Raw genomic sequence first — 17,484 nt, forward strand, 5'->3', positions numbered from 1 at the left:
GGGCTGCTGAAATAGGTCACAGACTCCCGCTCTCCCACAGCCACGCCTTCTGACCAAAGCACAAAGACTAGACGAGACCTGCCTCCCGGCCGTGGGTGTCACATCTACGTGGACCTGGAGACCCTGCCACCTACAAGCACATCTGATGTGCCCTTGGGGTCACTCCCAGCGCTCCCAGAAGCAAGGGAACCTCCCATGGGGGGGCTGACTCCGACCTGCAGTTGCCTACAGGCAAGATGCAGCCCGGCACTACTCAAGGGGCTAACGAACTTCGGCCCAAGTGCCTCTTCTCGCCAACTAGACCATATCACTTTCCGTGACCCCGTGGGAATGCCCACAACGGGAAGTGTTGGGCTTCAGCAACCAGGACACAGGTTGGGACCTGACAGCGGAAATTAGGCCACCTTCCCGGCCACGTATCGGCAAGCTTCCAACTGGCAGGTTTCGCGGCCCAGACCACTGAGGAAACGCTCAAACGCTTCACAGCCTCGTCCTAAGTGCCCTCCTGCTGCCTGCAGGGCGACTCAACCCTACTTGAAGCCACAGACATCATGCGAACACGGGGACACTGAACACCAGGGAAGACAGACCGCAAGCCTGTCTGCTTTGATGAGGCCCACGGCACCGCATGCATCCTGGCAATTCTCCACTGCCACAGCGACACTACCGAGGAACTCACAGTGATCAAAGGCACTGTCCCCGAGGACCACAGACAGACTTTCAATGGAAGACCTCTGCCATGCGAGGGGACTTGGAAGCCTGAAAGGGAAAGGTGGTTGGCCACGGCAGGGCACCTGGCAGGGCAACTGTGTCCCCATCTCTTCCCGGCCAATGGACTGCTCCGGATAAAGCTCTGGCTCTTCGAACGGCCTGCATGCCACATGGGCCGGCCGCGTCATGCCCTCCGGGAGAAACACTATCGCTTTGCACATTCCCAAAAGAAGGAACAAAACGACCAAAGGGCTTGTTCCCATAACTCACCTACCCCCAAGGAGGCCGGCACAGATGCCTCAGCATGTCCATCTTCTCTACGTCCCGCAAGACACCCGTGTGGAGTCACTCCTCCGGAAATGGGATCGCAACTCTACACAGGTTACCTACCTCACTACATCCTCATGAACTGCCAAAGCCATCCCCTCCATAGGCAGCTGATGCCAGCCCTTCACGAACAAGACACATCCTCGGGAAGCTGAGGCCAGCACCTGCAACCCAATGATGACAGCCCATCCCACGACATTACATAGGACGTGTCCTCATGATACCTTAACTTTCTCTCCAGGCCCCCAGCCACCACACAGGCTTAAATGCAGCACTCGATCCTCAGCCCACTCCACGATGATCCACTTAGCACCAACAGTGTGCCGGCAGCTTCAGCAGAGGAGCTGAAAGGGGCAGCCCCGTGGCCTAGTCCATCGGCCCCCTTCTGCCATCGCTCAACTCCAGCCCACCCCTGCTCACTGCTCCAGCCCCACCGGGCACTCAGGAACCTCACCACACCACACACAACATCACAGAGGGCCTCAGGCCTGGCCTGAGGCTCCAGGCTCCAACCAGGGAAGCTTGCTCACTTTGGCTTCCAGAATCAACCTCCGAAGCGCCGTGCACAAAGCGTGATCCTGGCCAAAACACACCTCTCCAAGCTGCAAGCTCACTGGGCCTCCACCAGCACACGCTCCGACTCTGAAGACTAGCAGGAGAGCCTGGCCCCTTGTATTCCCTCAGCGGTCTTTTAGCAGGGACCGGGGATTCATAGATGACCCAGCTTATGGGCAGACACGGTCGACCCTCACACAGGAGTCCCTCCAATGCTGGAGCCCTTAGTGGTGTTTGCATGCCTGTCAGCAGGGGACGTCGGCCCTCACTCCTAACTGTCCCATACCCCCGAGAGAGGAAACGTGCTGGACCTCAGTTTCGATAAGGAGACGGTAGAGCGTTCTCACTCATTTTGTTCAGATTTTCCAAGGAATGCATACAAGGGTGTCATCATCGATCCAAGCACATGCTGGGACGCTGCAGAACACAAACGGGCAGGCCGTGGGGCTCTGCAGAGGAGCCATGACCCGGAAGTACTCCAACAGCCTGGGGAATCCACAGTCTTCAGGCCACTCAGCAAGACCAACAATCAATCCACTCTTGCAGCCACTGGGCCCATCTGATGAAAACCTAATATCCAATGGCACATTTTAGTATGGGTGAATGCATACCGTCCTGAGTTATCCACAGCCACGCTCAGCAACGTGCGCCCGCCCCACTTTTTCCAGTTCTCCGTAGGACATCCAGTCATCAGACAACGCGAAGGTCTTCTTGTCTTTGCCGACGGCCAGCCTTGCCCTGCAGCTGCACCTGAGAAGTGGACAGAAATCATGCAGGCTTCTGAATTGCACCACGGTTCAGAGAACATGATTCTTGCGAACACTTACCTTGCCGTGAGCCCAGAACCTGCTTTCCAAGTACCACTATCCATTACCGAAAACTGATTGCGTGTCTCACAGCATGACTGGAGGAAGTTAGGCACGTACATTGGTCGGTGTGTCAGACACTGTATCTTTGTATTCACGTGAGTGGGCGTGTGTGACTGTGACTGCGCACGAGGATGCGCTTGTGGGTTCCTGTGTGTGGCGCTGAATACGCGTCTTGGTCTCTGGGTGTCGCTGTGGCCCTCTGCAGACACCTCCAACAGTAAACGCCACAGTTTATACACAGCACCCTGGTTGGACCCCCAACTGAAAGGGGAAAGACCCCTGTCAGCTTCAAGAGGCCGCATGCGAAGTTTAACGCCCAGGGGCTGCTGAAATAGGTCACAGACTCCCGCTCTCCCACAGCCACGCCTTCTGACCAAAGCACAAAGACTGGACGAGACCTGCCTCCCGGCCGTGGGTGTCACATCTACGTGGACCTGGAGACCCTGCCACCTACAAGCACATCTGATGTGCCCTTGGGGTCACTCCCAGCGCTCCCAGAAGCAAGGGAAACTCCCATGGGGGGGCTGACTCCGACCTGCAGTTGCCTACAGGCAAGATGCAGCCCGGCACTACTCAAGGGGCTAACGAACTTCGGCCCAAGTGCCTCTTCTCGCCAACTAGACCATATCACTTTCCGTGACCCCGTGGGAATGCCCACAACGGGAAGTGTTGGGCTTCAGCAACCAGGACACAGGTTGGGACCTGACAGCGGAAATTAGGCCACCTTCCCGGCCACGTATCGGCAAGCTTCCAACTGGCAGGTTTCGCGGCCCAGACCACTGAGGAAACGCTCAAACGCTTCACAGCCTCGTCCTAAGTGCCCTCCTGCTGCCTGCAGGGCGACTCAACCCTACTTGAAGCCACAGACATCATGCGAACACGGGGACACTGAACACCAGGGAAGACAGACCGCAAGCCTGTCTGCTTTGATGAGGCCCACGGCACCGCATGCATCCTGGCAATTCTCCACTGCCACAGCGACACTACCGAGGAACTCACAGTGATCAAAGGCACTGTCCCCGAGGACCACAGACAGACTTTCAATGGAAGACCTCTGCCATGCGAGGGGACTTGGAAGCCTGAAAGGGAAAGGTGGTTGGCCACGGCAGGGCACCTGGCAGGGCAACTGTGTCCCCATCTCTTCCCGGCCAATGGACTGCTCCGGATAAAGCTCTGGCTCTTCGAACGGCCTGCATGCCACATGGGCCGGCCGCGTCATGCCCTCCGGGAGAAACACTATCGCTTTGCACATTCCCAAAAGAAGGAACAAAACGACCAAAGGGCTTGTTCCCATAACTCACCTACCCCCAAGGAGGCCGGCACAGATGCCTCAGCATGTCCATCTTCTCTACGTCCCGCAAGACACCCGTGTGGAGTCACTCCTCCGGAAATGGGATCGCAACTCTACACAGGTTACCTACCTCACTACATCCTCATGAACTGCCAAAGCCATCCCCTCCATAGGCAGCTGATGCCAGCCCTTCACGAACAAGACACATCCTCGGGAAGCTGAGGCCAGCACCTGCAACCCAATGATGACAGCCCATCCCACGACATTACATAGGACGTGTCCTCATGATACCTTAACTTTCTCTCCAGGCCCCCAGCCACCACACAGGCTTAAATGCAGCACTCGATCCTCAGCCCACTCCACGATGATCCACTTAGCACCAACAGTGTGCCGGCAGCTTCAGCAGAGGAGGTGAAAGGGGCAGCCCCGTGGCCTAGTCCATCGGCCCCCTTCTGCCATCGCTCAACTCCAGCCCACCCCTGCTCACTGCTCCAGCCCCACCGGGCACTCAGGAACCTCACCACACCACACACAACATCACAGAGGGCCTCAGGCCTGGCCTGAGGCTCCAGGCTCCAACCAGGGAAGCTTGCTCACTTTGGCTTCCAGAATCAACCTCCGAAGCGCCATGCACAAAGCGTGATCCTGGCCAAAACACACCTCTCCAAGCTGCAAGCTCACTGGGCCTCCACCAGCACACGCTCCGACTCTGAAGACTAGCAGGAGAGCCTGGCCCCTTGTATTCCCTCAGCGGTCTTTTAGCAGGGACCGGGGATTCATAGATGACCCAGCTTATGGGCAGACACGGTCGACCCTCACACAGGAGTCCCTCCAATGCTGGAGCCCTTAGTGGTGTTTGCATGCCTGTCAGCAGGGGACGTCGGCCCTCACTCCTAACTGTCCCATACCCCCGAGAGAGGAAACGTGCTGGACCTCAGTTTCGATAAGGAGACGGTAGAGCGTTCTCACTCATTTTGTTCAGATTTTCCAAGGAATGCATACAAGGGTGTCATCATCGATCCAAGCACATGCTGGGACGCTGCAGAACACAAACGGGCAGGCCGTGGGGCTCTGCAGAGGAGCCATGACCCGGAAGTACTCCAACAGCCTGGGGAATCCACAGTCTTCAGGCCACTCAGCAAGACCAACAATCAATCCACTCTTGCAGCCACTGGGCCCATCTGATGAAAACCTAATATCCAATGGCACATTTTAGTATGGGTGAATGCATACCGTCCTGAGTTATCCACAGCCACGCTCAGCAACGTGCGCCCGCCCCACTTTTTCCAGTTCTCCTTAGGACATCCAGTCATCAGACAACGCGAAGGTCTTCTTGTCTTTGCCGACGGCCAGCCTTGCCCTGCAGCTGCACCTGAGAAGTGGACAGAAATCATGCAGGCTTCTGAATTGCACCACGGTTCAGAGAACATGATTCTTGCGAACACTTACCTTGCCGTGAGCCCAGAACCTGCTTTCCAAGTACCACTATCCATTACCGAAAACTGATTGCGTGTCTCACAGCATGACTGGAGGAAGTTAGGCACGTACATTGGTCGGTGTGTCAGACACTGTATCTGTGTATTCACGTGAGTGGGCGTGTGTGACTGTGACTGCGCACGAGGATGCGCTTGTGGGTTCCTGTGTGTGGCGCTGAATACGCGTCTTGGTCTCTGGGTGTCGCTGTGGCCCTCTGCAGACACCTCCAACAGTAAACGCCACAGTTTATACACAGCACCCTGGTTGGACCCCCAACTGAAAGGGGAAAGACCCCTGTCAGCTTCAAGAGGCCGCATGCGAAGTTTAACGCCCAGGGGCTGCTGAAATAGGTCACAGACTCCCGCTCTCCCACAGCCACGCCTTCTGACCAAAGCACAAAGACTGGACGAGACCTGCCTCCCGGCCGTGGGTGTCACATCTACGTGGACCTGGAGACCCTGCCACCTACAAGCACATCTGATGTGCCCTTGGGGTCACTCCCAGCGCTCCCAGAAGCAAGGGAAACTCCCATGGGGGGGCTGACTCCGACCTGCAGTTGCCTACAGGCAAGATGCAGCCCGGCACTACTCAAGGGGCTAACGAACTTCGGCCCAAGTGCCTCTTCTCGCCAACTAGACCATATCACTTTCCGTGACCCCGTGGGAATGCCCACAACGGGAAGTGTTGGGCTTCAGCAACCAGGACACAGGTTGGGACCTGACAGCGGAAATTAGGCCACCTTCCCGGCCACGTATCGGCAAGCTTCCAACTGGCAGGTTTCGCGGCCCAGACCACTGAGGAAACGCTCAAACGCTTCACAGCCTCGTCCTAAGTGCCCTCCTGCTGCCTGCAGGGCGACTCAACCCTACTTGAAGCCACAGACATCATGCGAACACGGGGACACTGAACACCAGGGAAGACAGACCGCAAGCCTGTCTGCTTTGATGAGGCCCACGGCACCGCATGCATCCTGGCAATTCTCCACTGCCACAGCGACACTACCGAGGAACTCACAGTGATCAAAGGCACTGTCCCCGAGGACCACAGACAGACTTTCAATGGAAGACCTCTGCCATGCGAGGGGACTTGGAAGCCTGAAAGGGAAAGGTGGTTGGCCACGGCAGGGCACCTGGCAGGGCAACTGTGTCCCCATCTCTTCCCGGCCAATGGACTGCTCCGGATAAAGCTCTGGCTCTTCGAACGGCCTGCATGCCACATGGGCCGGCCGCGTCATGCCCTCCGGGAGAAACACTATCGCTTTGCACATTCCCAAAAGAAGGAACAAAACGACCAAAGGGCTTGTTCCCATAACTCACCTACCCCCAAGGAGGCCGGCACAGATGCCTCAGCATGTCCATCTTCTCTACGTCCCGCAAGACACCCGTGTGGAGTCACTCCTCCGGAAATGGGATCGCAACTCTACACAGGTTACCTACCTCACTACATCCTCATGAACTGCCAAAGCCATCCCCTCCATAGGCAGCTGATGCCAGCCCTTCACGAACAAGACACATCCTCGGGAAGCTGAGGCCAGCACCTGCAACCCAATGATGACAGCCCATCCCACGACATTACATAGGACGTGTCCTCATGATACCTTAACTTTCTCTCCAGGCCCCCAGCCACCACACAGGCTTAAATGCAGCACTCGATCCTCAGCCCACTCCACGATGATCCACTTAGCACCAACAGTGTGCCGGCAGCTTCAGCAGAGGAGGTGAAAGGGGCAGCCCCGTGGCCTAGTCCATCGGCCCCCTTCTGCCATCGCTCAACTCCAGCCCACCCCTGCTCACTGCTCCAGCCCCACCGGGCACTCAGGAACCTCACCACACCACACACAACATCACAGAGGGCCTCAGGCCTGGCCTGAGGCTCCAGGCTCCAACCAGGGAAGCTTGCTCACTTTGGCTTCCAGAATCAACCTCCGAAGCGGCGTGCACAAAGCGTGATCCTGGCCAAAACACACCTCTCCAAGCTGCAAGCTCACTGGGCCTCCACCAGCACACGCTCCGACTCTGAAGACTAGCAGGAGAGCCTGGCCCCTTGTATTCCCTCAGCGGTCTTTTAGCAGGGACCGGGGATTCATAGATGACCCAGCTTATGGGCAGACACGGTCGACCCTCACACAGGAGTCCCTCCAATGCTGGAGCCCTTAGTGGTGTTTGCATGCCTGTCAGCAGGGGACGTCGGCCCTCACTCCTAACTGTCCCATACCCCCGAGAGAGGAAACGTGCTGGACCTCAGTTTCGATAAGGAGACGGTAGAGCGTTCTCACTCATTTTGTTCAGATTTTCCAAGGAATGCATACAAGGGTGTCATCATCGATCCAAGCACATGCTGGGACGCTGCAGAACACAAACGGGCAGGCCGTGGGGCTCTGCAGAGGAGCCATGACCCGGAAGTACTCCAACAGCCTGGGGAATCCACAGTCTTCAGGCCACTCAGCAAGACCAACAATCAATCCACTCTTGCAGCCACTGGGCCCATCTGATGAAAACCTAATATCCAATGGCACATTTTAGTATGGGTGAATGCATACCGTCCTGAGTTATCCACAGCCACGCTCAGCAACGTGCGCCCGCCCCACTTTTTCCAGTTCTCCTTAGGACATCCAGTCATCAGACAACGCGAAGGTCTTCTTGTCTTTGCCGACGGCCAGCCTTGCCCTGCAGCTGCACCTGAGAAGTGGACAGAAATCATGCAGGCTTCTGAATTGCACCACGGTTCAGAGAACATGATTCTTGCGAACACTTACCTTGCCGTGAGCCCAGAACCTGCTTTCCAAGTACCACTATCCATTACCGAAAACTGATTGCGTGTCTCACAGCATGACTGGAGGAAGTTAGGCACGTACATTGGTCGGTGTGTCAGACACTGTATCTGTGTATTCACGTGAGTGGGCGTGTGTGACTGTGACTGCGCACGAGGATGCGCTTGTGGGTTCCTGTGTGTGGCGCTGAATACGCGTCTTGGTCTCTGGGTGTCGCTGTGGCCCTCTGCAGACACCTCCAACAGTAAACGCCACAGTTTATACACAGCACCCTGGTTGGACCCCCAACTGAAAGGGGAAAGACCCCTGTCAGCTTCAAGAGGCCGCATGCGAAGTTTAACGCCCAGGGGCTGCTGAAATAGGTCACAGACTCCCGCTCTCCCACAGCCACGCCTTCTGACCAAAGCACAAAGACTGGACGAGACCTGCCTCCCGGCCGTGGGTGTCACATCTACGTGGACCTGGAGACCCTGCCACCTACAAGCACATCTGATGTGCCCTTGGGGTCACTCCCAGCGCTCCCAGAAGCAAGGGAAACTCCCATGGGGGGGCTGACTCCGACCTGCAGTTGCCTACAGGCAAGATGCAGCCCGGCACTACTCAAGGGGCTAACGAACTTCGGCCCAAGTGCCTCTTCTCGCCAACTAGACCATATCACTTTCCGTGACCCCGTGGGAATGCCCACAACGGGAAGTGTTGGGCTTCAGCAACCAGGACACAGGTTGGGACCTGACGGCGGAAATTAGGCCACCTTCCCGGCCACGTATCGGCAAGCTTCCAACTGGCAGGTTTCGCGGCCCAGACCACTGAGGAAACGCTCAAACGCTTCACAGCCTCGTCCTAAGTGCCCTCCTGCTGCCTGCAGGGCGACTCAACCCTACTTGAAGCCACAGACATCATGCGAACACGGGGACACTGAACACCAGGGAAGACAGACCGCAAGCCTGTCTGCTTTGATGAGGCCCACGGCACCGCATGCATCCTGGCAATTCTCCACTGCCACAGCGACACTACCGAGGAACTCACAGTGATCAAAGGCACTGTCCCCGAGGACCACAGACAGACTTTCAATGGAAGACCTCTGCCATGCGAGGGGACTTGGAAGCCTGAAAGGGAAAGGTGGTTGGCCACGGCAGGGCACCTGGCAGGGCAACTGTGTCCCCATCTCTTCCCGGCCAATGGACTGCTCCGGATAAAGCTCTGGCTCTTCGAACGGCCTGCATGCCACATGGGCCGGCCGCGTCATGCCCTCCGGGAGAAACACTATCGCTTTGCACATTCCCAAAAGAAGGAACAAAACGACCAAAGGGCTTGTTCCCATAACTCACCTACCCCCAAGGAGGCCGGCACAGATGCCTCAGCATGTCCATCTTCTCTACGTCCCGCAAGACACCCGTGTGGAGTCACTCCTCCGGAAATGGGATCGCAACTCTACACAGGTTACCTACCTCACTACATCCTCATGAACTGCCAAAGCCATCCCCTCCATAGGCAGCTGATGCCAGCCCTTCACGAACAAGACACATCCTCGGGAAGCTGAGGCCAGCACCTGCAACCCAATGATGACAGCCCATCCCACGACATTACATAGGACGTGTCCTCATGATACCTTAACTTTCTCTCCAGGCCCCCAGCCACCACACAGGCTTAAATGCAGCACTCGATCCTCAGCCCACTCCACGATGATCCACTTAGCACCAACAGTGTGCCGGCAGCTTCAGCAGAGGAGGTGAAAGGGGCAGCCCCGTGGCCTAGTCCATCGGCCCCCTTCTGCCATCGCTCAACTCCAGCCCACCCCTGCTCACTGCTCCAGCCCCACCGGGCACTCAGGAACCTCACCACACCACACACAACATCACAGAGGGCCTCAGGCCTGGCCTGAGGCTCCAGGCTCCAACCAGGGAAGCTTGCTCACTTTGGCTTCCAGAATCAACCTCCGAAGCGGCGTGCACAAAGCGTGATCCTGGCCAAAACACACCTCTCCAAGCTGCAAGCTCACTGGGCCTCCACCAGCACACGCTCCGACTCTGAAGACTAGCAGGAGAGCCTGGCCCCTTGTATTCCCTCAGCGGTCTTTTAGCAGGGACCGGGGATTCATAGATGACCCAGCTTATGGGCAGACACGGTCGACCCTCACACAGGAGTCCCTCCAATGCTGGAGCCCTTAGTGGTGTTTGCATGCCTGTCAGCAGGGGACGTCGGCCCTCACTCCTAACTGTCCCATACCCCCGAGAGAGGAAACGTGCTGGACCTCAGTTTCGATAAGGAGACGGTAGAGCGTTCTCACTCATTTTGTTCAGATTTTCCAAGGAATGCATACAAGGGTGTCATCATCGATCCAAGCACATGCTGGGACGCTGCAGAACACAAACGGGCAGGCCGTGGGGCTCTGCAGAGGAGCCATGACCCGGAAGTACTCCAACAGCCTGGGGAATCCACAGTCTTCAGGCCACTCAGCAAGACCAACAATCAATCCACTCTTGCAGCCACTGGGCCCATCTGATGAAAACCTAATATCCAATGGCACATTTTAGTATGGGTGAATGCATACCGTCCTGAGTTATCCACAGCCATGCTCAGCAACGTGCGCCCGCCCCACTTTTCCCAGTTCTCCGTAGGACATCCAGTCATCAGACAACGCGAAGGTCTTCTTGTCTTTGCCGACGGCCAGCCTTGCCCTGCAGCTGCACCTGAGAAGTGGACAGAAATCATGCAGGCTTCTGAATTGCACCACGGTTCAGAGAACATGATTCTTGCGAACACTTACCTTGCCGTGAGCCCAGAACCTGCTTTCCAAGTACCACTATCCATTACCGAAAACTGATTGCGTGTCTCACAGCATGACTGGAGGAAGTTAGGCACGTACATTGGTCGGTGTGTCAGACACTGTATCTGTGTATTCACGTGAGTGGGCGTGTGTGACTGTGACTGCGCACGAGGATGCGCTTGTGGGTTCCTGTGTGTGGCGCTGAATACGCGTCTTGGTCTCTGGGTGTCGCTGTGGCCCTCTGCAGACACCTCCAACAGTAAACGCCACAGTTTATACACAGCACCCTGGTTGGACCCCCAACTGAAAGGAGAAAGACCCCTGTCAGCTTCAAGAGGCCGCATGCGAAGTTTAACGCCCAGGGGCTGCTGAAATAGGTCACAGACTCCCGCTCTCCCACAGCCACGCCTTCTGACCAAAGCACAAAGACTGGACGAGACCTGCCTCCCGGCCGTGGGTGTCACATCTACGTGGACCTGGAGACCCTGCCACCTACAAGCACATCTGATGTGCCCTTGGGGTCACTCCCAGCGCTCCCAGAAGCAAGGGAACCTCCCATGGGGGGGCTGACTCCGACCTGCAGTTGCCTACAGGCAAGATGCAGCCCGGCACTACTCAAGGGGCTAACGAACTTCGGCCCAAGTGCCTCTTCTCGCCAACTAGACCATGTCACTTTCCGTGACCCCGTGGGAATGCCCACAACGGCAACCAGGACACAGGTTGGGACCTGACAGCGGAAATTAGGCCACCTTCCCGGCCACGTATCGGCAAGCTTCCAACTGGCAGGTTTCGCGGCCCAGACCACTGAGGAAACGCTCAAACGCTTCACAGCCTCGTCCTAAGTGCCCTCCTACTGCCTGCAGGGCGACTCAACCCTACTTGAAGCCACAGACATCATGCGAACACGGGGACACTGAACACCAGGGAAGACAGACCGCAAGCCTGTCTGCTTTGATGAGGCCCACGGCACCGCATGCATCCTGGCAATTCTCCACTGCCACAGCGACACTACCGAGGAACTCACAGTGATCAAAGGCACTGTCCCCGAGGACCACAGACAGACTTTCAATGGAAGACCTCTGCCATGCGAGGGGACTTGGAAGCCTGAAAGGGAAAGGTGGTTGGCCACGGCAGGGCACCTGGCAGGGCAACTGTGTCCCCATCTCTTCCCGGCCAATGGACTGCTCCGGATAAAGCTCTGGCTCTTCGAACGGCCTGCATGCCACATGGGCCGGCCGCGTCATGCCCTCCGGGAGAAACACTATCGCTTTGCACATTCCCAAAAGAAGGAACAAAACGACCAAAGGGCTTGTTCCCATAACTCACCTACCCCCAAGGAGGCCGGCACAGATGCCTCAGCATGTCCATCTTCTCTACGTCCCGCAAGACACCCGTGTGGAGTCACTCCTCCGGAAATGGGATCGCAACTCTACACAGGTTACCTACCTCACTACATCCTCATGAACTGCCAAAGCCATCCCCTCCATAGGCAGCTGATGCCAGCCCTTCACGAACAAGACACATCCTCGGGAAGCTGAGGCCAGCACCTGCAACCCAATGATGACAGCCCATCCCACGACATTACATAGGACGTGTCCTCATGATACCTTAACTTTCTCTCCAGGCCCCCAGCCACCACACAGGCTTAAATGCAGCACTCGATCCTCAGCCCACTCCACGATGATCCACTTAGCACCAACAGTGTGCCGGCAGCTTCAGCAGAGGAGCTGAAAGGGGCAGCCCCGTGGCCTAGTCCATCGGCCCCCTTCTGCCATCGCTCAACTCCAGCCCACCCCTGCTCACTGCTCCAGCCCCACCGGGCACTCAGGAACCTCACCACACCACACACAACATCACAGAGGGCCTCAGGCCTGGCCTGAGGCTCCAGGCTCCAACCAGGGAAGCTTGCTCACTTTGGCTTCCAGAATCAACCTCCGAAGCGGCATGCACAAAGCGTGATCCTGGCCAAAACACACCTCTCCAAGCTGCAAGCTCACTGGGCCTCCACCAGCACATGCTCCGACTCTGAAGACTAGCAGGAGAGCCTGGCCCCTTGTATTCCCTCAGCGGTCTTTTAGCAGGGACCGGGGATTCATAGATGACCCAGCTTATGGGCAGACACGGTCGACCCTCACACAGGAGTCCCTCCAATGCTGGAGCCCTTAGTGGTGTTTGCATGCCTGTCAGCAGGGGACGTCGGCCCTCACTCCTAACTGTCCCATACCCCCGAGAGAGGAAACGTGCTGGACCTCAGTTTCGATAAGGAGACGGTAGAGCGTTCTCACTCATTTTGTTCAGATTTTCCAAGGAATGCATACAAGGGTGTCATCATCGATCCAAGCACATGCTGGGACGCTGCAGAACACAAACGGGCAGGCCGTGGGGCTCTGCAGAGGAGCCATGACCCGGAAGTACTCCAACAGCCTGGGGAATCCACAGTCTTCAGGCCACTCAGCAAGACCAACAATCAATCCACTCTTGCAGCCACTGGGCCCATCTGATGAAAACCTAATATCCAATGGCACATTTTAGTATGGGTGAATGCATACCATCCTGAGTTATCCACAGCCACGCTCAGCAACGTGCGCCCGCCCCACTTTTTCCAGTTCTCCTTAGGACATCCAGTCATCAGACAACGCGAAGGTCTTCTTGTCTTTGCCGACGGCCAGCCTTGCCCTGCAGCTGCACCTGAGAAGTGGACAGAAATCATGCAGGCTTCTGAATTGCACCACGGTTCAGAGAACATGATTCTTGCGAACACTTACCTTGCCGTGAGCCCAGAACCTGCTTTCCAAGTACCACTATCCATTACCGAAAACTGATTGCGTGTCTCACAGCATGACTGGAGGAAGTTAGGCACGTACATTGGTCGGTGTGTCAGACACTGTATCTGTGTATTCACGTGAGTGGGCGTGTGTGACTGTGACTGCGCACGAGGATGCGCTTGTGGGTTCCTGTGTGTGGCGCTGAATACGCGTCTTGGTCTCTGGGTGTCGCTGTGGCCCTCTGCAGACACCTCCAACAGTAAACGCCACAGTTTATACACCGCACCCTGGTTGGACCCCCAACTGAAAGGGGAAAGACCCCTGTCAGCTTCAAGAGGCCGCATGCGAAGTTTAACCCCCAGGGGCTGCTGAAATAGGTCACAGACTCCCGCTCTCCCACAGCCACGCCTTCTGACCAAAGCACAAAGACTGGACGAGACCTGCCTCCCGGCCGTGGGTGTCACATCTACGTGGACCTGGAGACCCTGCCACCTACAAGCACATCTGATGTGCCCTTGGGGTCACTCCCAGCGCTCCCAGAAGCAAGGGAACCTCCCATGGGGGGGCTGACTCCGACCTGCAGTTGCCTACAGGCAAGATGCAGCCCGGCACTACTCAAGGGGCTAACGAACTTCGGCCCAAGTGCCTCTTCTCGCCAACTAGACCATATCACTTTCCGTGACCCCGTGGGAATGCCCACAACGGGAAGTGTTGGGCTTCAGCAACCAGGACACAGGTTGGGACCTGACAGCGGAAATTAGGCCACCTTCCCGGCCACGTATCGGCAAGCTTCCAACTGGCAGGTTTCGCGGCCCAGACCACTGAGGAAACGCTCAAACGCTTCACAGCCTCGTCCTAAGTGCCCTCCTGCTGCCTGCAGGGCGACTCAACCCTACTTGAAGCCACAGACATCATGCGAACACGGGGACACTGAACACCAGGGAAGACAGACCGCAAGCCTGTCTGCTTTGATGAGGCCCACGGCACCGCATGCATCCTGGCAATTCTCCACTGCCACAGCGACACTACCGAGGAACTCACAGTGATCAAAGGCACTGTCCCCGAGGACCACAGACAGACTTTCAATGGAAGACCTCTGCCATGCGAGGGGACTTGGAAGCCTGAAAGGGAAAGGTGGTTGGCCACGGCAGGGCACCTGGCAGGGCAACTGTGTCCCCATCTCTTCCCGGCCAATGGACTGCTCCGGATAAAGCTCTGGCTCTTCGAACGGCCTGCATGCCACGTGGGCCGGCCGCGTCATGCCCTCCGGGAGAAACACTATCGCTTTGCACATTCCCAAAAGAAGGAACAAAACGACCAAAGGGCTTGTTCCCATAACTCACCTACCCCCAAGGAGGCCGGCACAGATGCCTCAGCATGTCCATCTTCTCTACGTCCCGCAAGACACCCGTGTGGAGTCACTCCTCCGGAAATGGGATCGCAACTCTACACAGGTTACCTACCTCACTACATCCTCATGAACTGCCAAAGCGATCCCCTCCATAGGCAGCTGATGCCAGCCCTTCACGAACAAGACACATCCTCGGGAAGCTGAGGCCAGCACCTGCAACCCAATGATGAGAGCCCATCCCACGACATTACATAGGACGTGTCCTCATGATACCTTAACTTTCTCTCCAGGCCCCCAGCCACCACACAGGCTTAAATGCAGCACTCGATCCTCAGCCCACTCCACGATGATCCACTTAGCACCAACAGTGTGCCGGCAGCTTCAGCAGAGGAGCTGAAAGGGGCAGCCCCGTGGCCTAGTCCATCGGCCCCCTTCTGCCATCGCTCAACTCCAGCCCACCCCTGCTCACTGCTCCAGCCCCACCGGGCACTCAGGAACCTCACCACACCACACACAACATCACAGAGGGCCACAGGCCTGGCCTGAGGCTCCAGGCTCCAACCAGGGAAGCTTGCTCACTTTGGCTTCCAGAATCAACCTCCGAAGCGGCATGCACAAAGCGTGATCCTGGCCAAAACACACCTCTCCAAGCTGCAAGCTCACTGGGCCTCCACCAGCACACGCTCCGACTCTGAAGACTAGCAGGAGAGCCTGGCCCCTTGTATTCCCTCAGCGGTCTTTTAGCAGGGACCGGGGATTCATAGATGACCCAGCTTATGGGCAGACACGGTCGACCCTCACACAGGAGTCCCTCCAATGCTGGAGCCCTTAGTGGTGTTTGCATGCCTGTCAGCAGGGGACGTCGGCCCTCACTCCTAACTGTCCCATACCCCCGAGAGAGGAAACGTGCTGGACCTCAGTTTCGATAAGGAGACGGTAGAGCGTTCTCACTCATTTTGTTCAGATTTTCCAAGGAATGCATACAAGGGTGTCATCATCGATCCAAGCACATGCTGGGACGCTGCAGAACACAAACGGGCAGGCCGTGGGGCTCTGCAGAGGAGCCATGACCCGGAAGTACTCCAACAGCCTGGGGAATCCACAGTCTTCAGGCCACTCAGCAAGACCAACAATCAATCCACTCTTGCAGCCACTGGGCCCATCTGATGAAAACCTAATATCCAATGGCACATTTTAGTATGGGTGAATGCATACCATCCTGAGTTATCCACAGCCACGCTCAGCAACGTGCGCCCGCCCCACTTTTTCCAGTTCTCCTTAGGACATCCAGTCATCAGACAACGCGAAGGTCTTCTTGTCTTTGCCGACGGCCAGCCTTGCCCTGCAGCTGCACCTGAGAAGTGGACAGAAATCATGCAGGCTTCTGAATTGCACCACGGTTCAGAGAACATGATTCTTGCGAACACTTACCTTGCCGTGAGCCCAGAACCTGCTTTCCAAGTACCACTATCCATTACCGAAAACTGATTGCGTGTCTCACAGCATGACTGGAGGAAGTTAGGCACGTACATTGGTCGGTGTGTCAGACACTGTATCTGTGTATTCACGTGAGTGGGCGTGTGTGACTGTGACTGCGCACGAGGATGCGCTTGTGGGTTCCTGTGTGTGGCGCTGAATACGCGTCTTGGTCTCTGGGTGTCGCTGTGGCCCTCTGCAGACACCTCCAACAGTAAACGCCACAGTTTATACACAGCACCCTGGTTGGACCCCCAACTGAAAGGGGAAAGACCCCTGTCAGCTTCAAGAGGCCGCATGCGAAGTTTAACCCCCAGGGGCTGCTGAAATAGGTCACAGACTCCCGCTCTCCCACAGCCACGCCTTCTGACCAAAGCACAAAGACTGGACGAGACCTGCCTCCCGGCCGTGGGTGTCACATCTACGTGGACCTGGAGACCCTGCCACCTACAAGCACATCTGATGTGCCCTTGGGGTCACTCCCAGCGCTCCCAGAAGCAAGGGAACCTCCCATGGGGGGGCTGACTCCGACCTGCAGTTGCCTACAGGCAAGATGCAGCCCGGCACTACTCAAGGGGCTAACGAACTTCGGCCCAAGTGCCTCTTCTCGCCAACTAGACCATATCACTTTCCGTGACCCCGTGGGAATGCCCACAACGGGAAGTGTTGGGCTTCAGCAACCAGGACACAGGTTGGGACCTGACAGCGGAAATTAGGCCACCTTCCCGGCCACGTATCGGCAAGCTTCCAACTGGCAGGTTTCGCGGCCCAGACCACTGAGGAAACACTCAAACGCTTCACAGCCTCGTCTTAAGTGCCCTCCTGCTGCCTGCAGGGCGACTCAACCCTACTTGAAGCCACAGACATCATGCGAACACGGGGACACTGAACACCAGGGAAGACAGACCGCAAGCCTGTCTGCTTTGATGAGGCCCACGGCACCGCATGCATCCTGGCAATTCTCCACTGCCACAGCGACACTACCGAGGAACTCACAGTGATCAAAGGCACTGTCCCCGAGGACCACAGACAGACTTTCAATGGAAGACCTCTGCCATGCGAGGGGACTTGGAAGCCTGAAAGGGAAAGGTGGTTGGCCACGGCAGGGCACCTGGCAGGGCAACTG

At 56.9% G+C, this 17,484-nt stretch overlaps 6 non-coding genes across 6 annotated transcripts; all 6 read right to left on the reverse strand.

The window, feature by feature from the left end:
- Positions 1-1,900: 1,900 nt before the first annotated feature.
- On the reverse strand, positions 1,901-1,993 carry LOC133086411 (small nucleolar RNA SNORD116). Its single transcript, XR_009700166.1, has one exon. It is a non-coding gene; the product is annotated as a small nucleolar RNA SNORD116 (small nucleolar RNA).
- Positions 1,994-4,682: 2,689 nt separating this feature from the next.
- On the reverse strand, positions 4,683-4,775 carry LOC133086412 (small nucleolar RNA SNORD116). Its single transcript, XR_009700167.1, has one exon. It is a non-coding gene; the product is annotated as a small nucleolar RNA SNORD116 (small nucleolar RNA).
- A 2,689-nt stretch (positions 4,776-7,464) lies between these two features.
- LOC133086414 (small nucleolar RNA SNORD116) lies at positions 7,465-7,557 on the reverse strand. Its single transcript, XR_009700169.1, has one exon. It is a non-coding gene; the product is annotated as a small nucleolar RNA SNORD116 (small nucleolar RNA).
- A 2,689-nt stretch (positions 7,558-10,246) lies between these two features.
- LOC133086415 (small nucleolar RNA SNORD116) lies at positions 10,247-10,339 on the reverse strand. Its single transcript, XR_009700170.1, has one exon. It is a non-coding gene; the product is annotated as a small nucleolar RNA SNORD116 (small nucleolar RNA).
- Positions 10,340-13,011: 2,672 nt separating this feature from the next.
- On the reverse strand, positions 13,012-13,104 carry LOC133086416 (small nucleolar RNA SNORD116). The gene has a single exon (XR_009700171.1). It is a non-coding gene; the product is annotated as a small nucleolar RNA SNORD116 (small nucleolar RNA).
- A 2,689-nt stretch (positions 13,105-15,793) lies between these two features.
- On the reverse strand, positions 15,794-15,886 carry LOC133086417 (small nucleolar RNA SNORD116). The gene has a single exon (XR_009700172.1). It is a non-coding gene; the product is annotated as a small nucleolar RNA SNORD116 (small nucleolar RNA).
- Between the last annotated feature and the right edge of the window lie 1,598 nt (positions 15,887-17,484).

Source organism: Eubalaena glacialis, chromosome 2 (assembly GCF_028564815.1).
Source record: "Eubalaena glacialis isolate mEubGla1 chromosome 2, mEubGla1.1.hap2.+ XY, whole genome shotgun sequence".
NCBI classification, from domain to species: Eukaryota; Metazoa; Chordata; class Mammalia; order Artiodactyla; family Balaenidae; genus Eubalaena; species Eubalaena glacialis.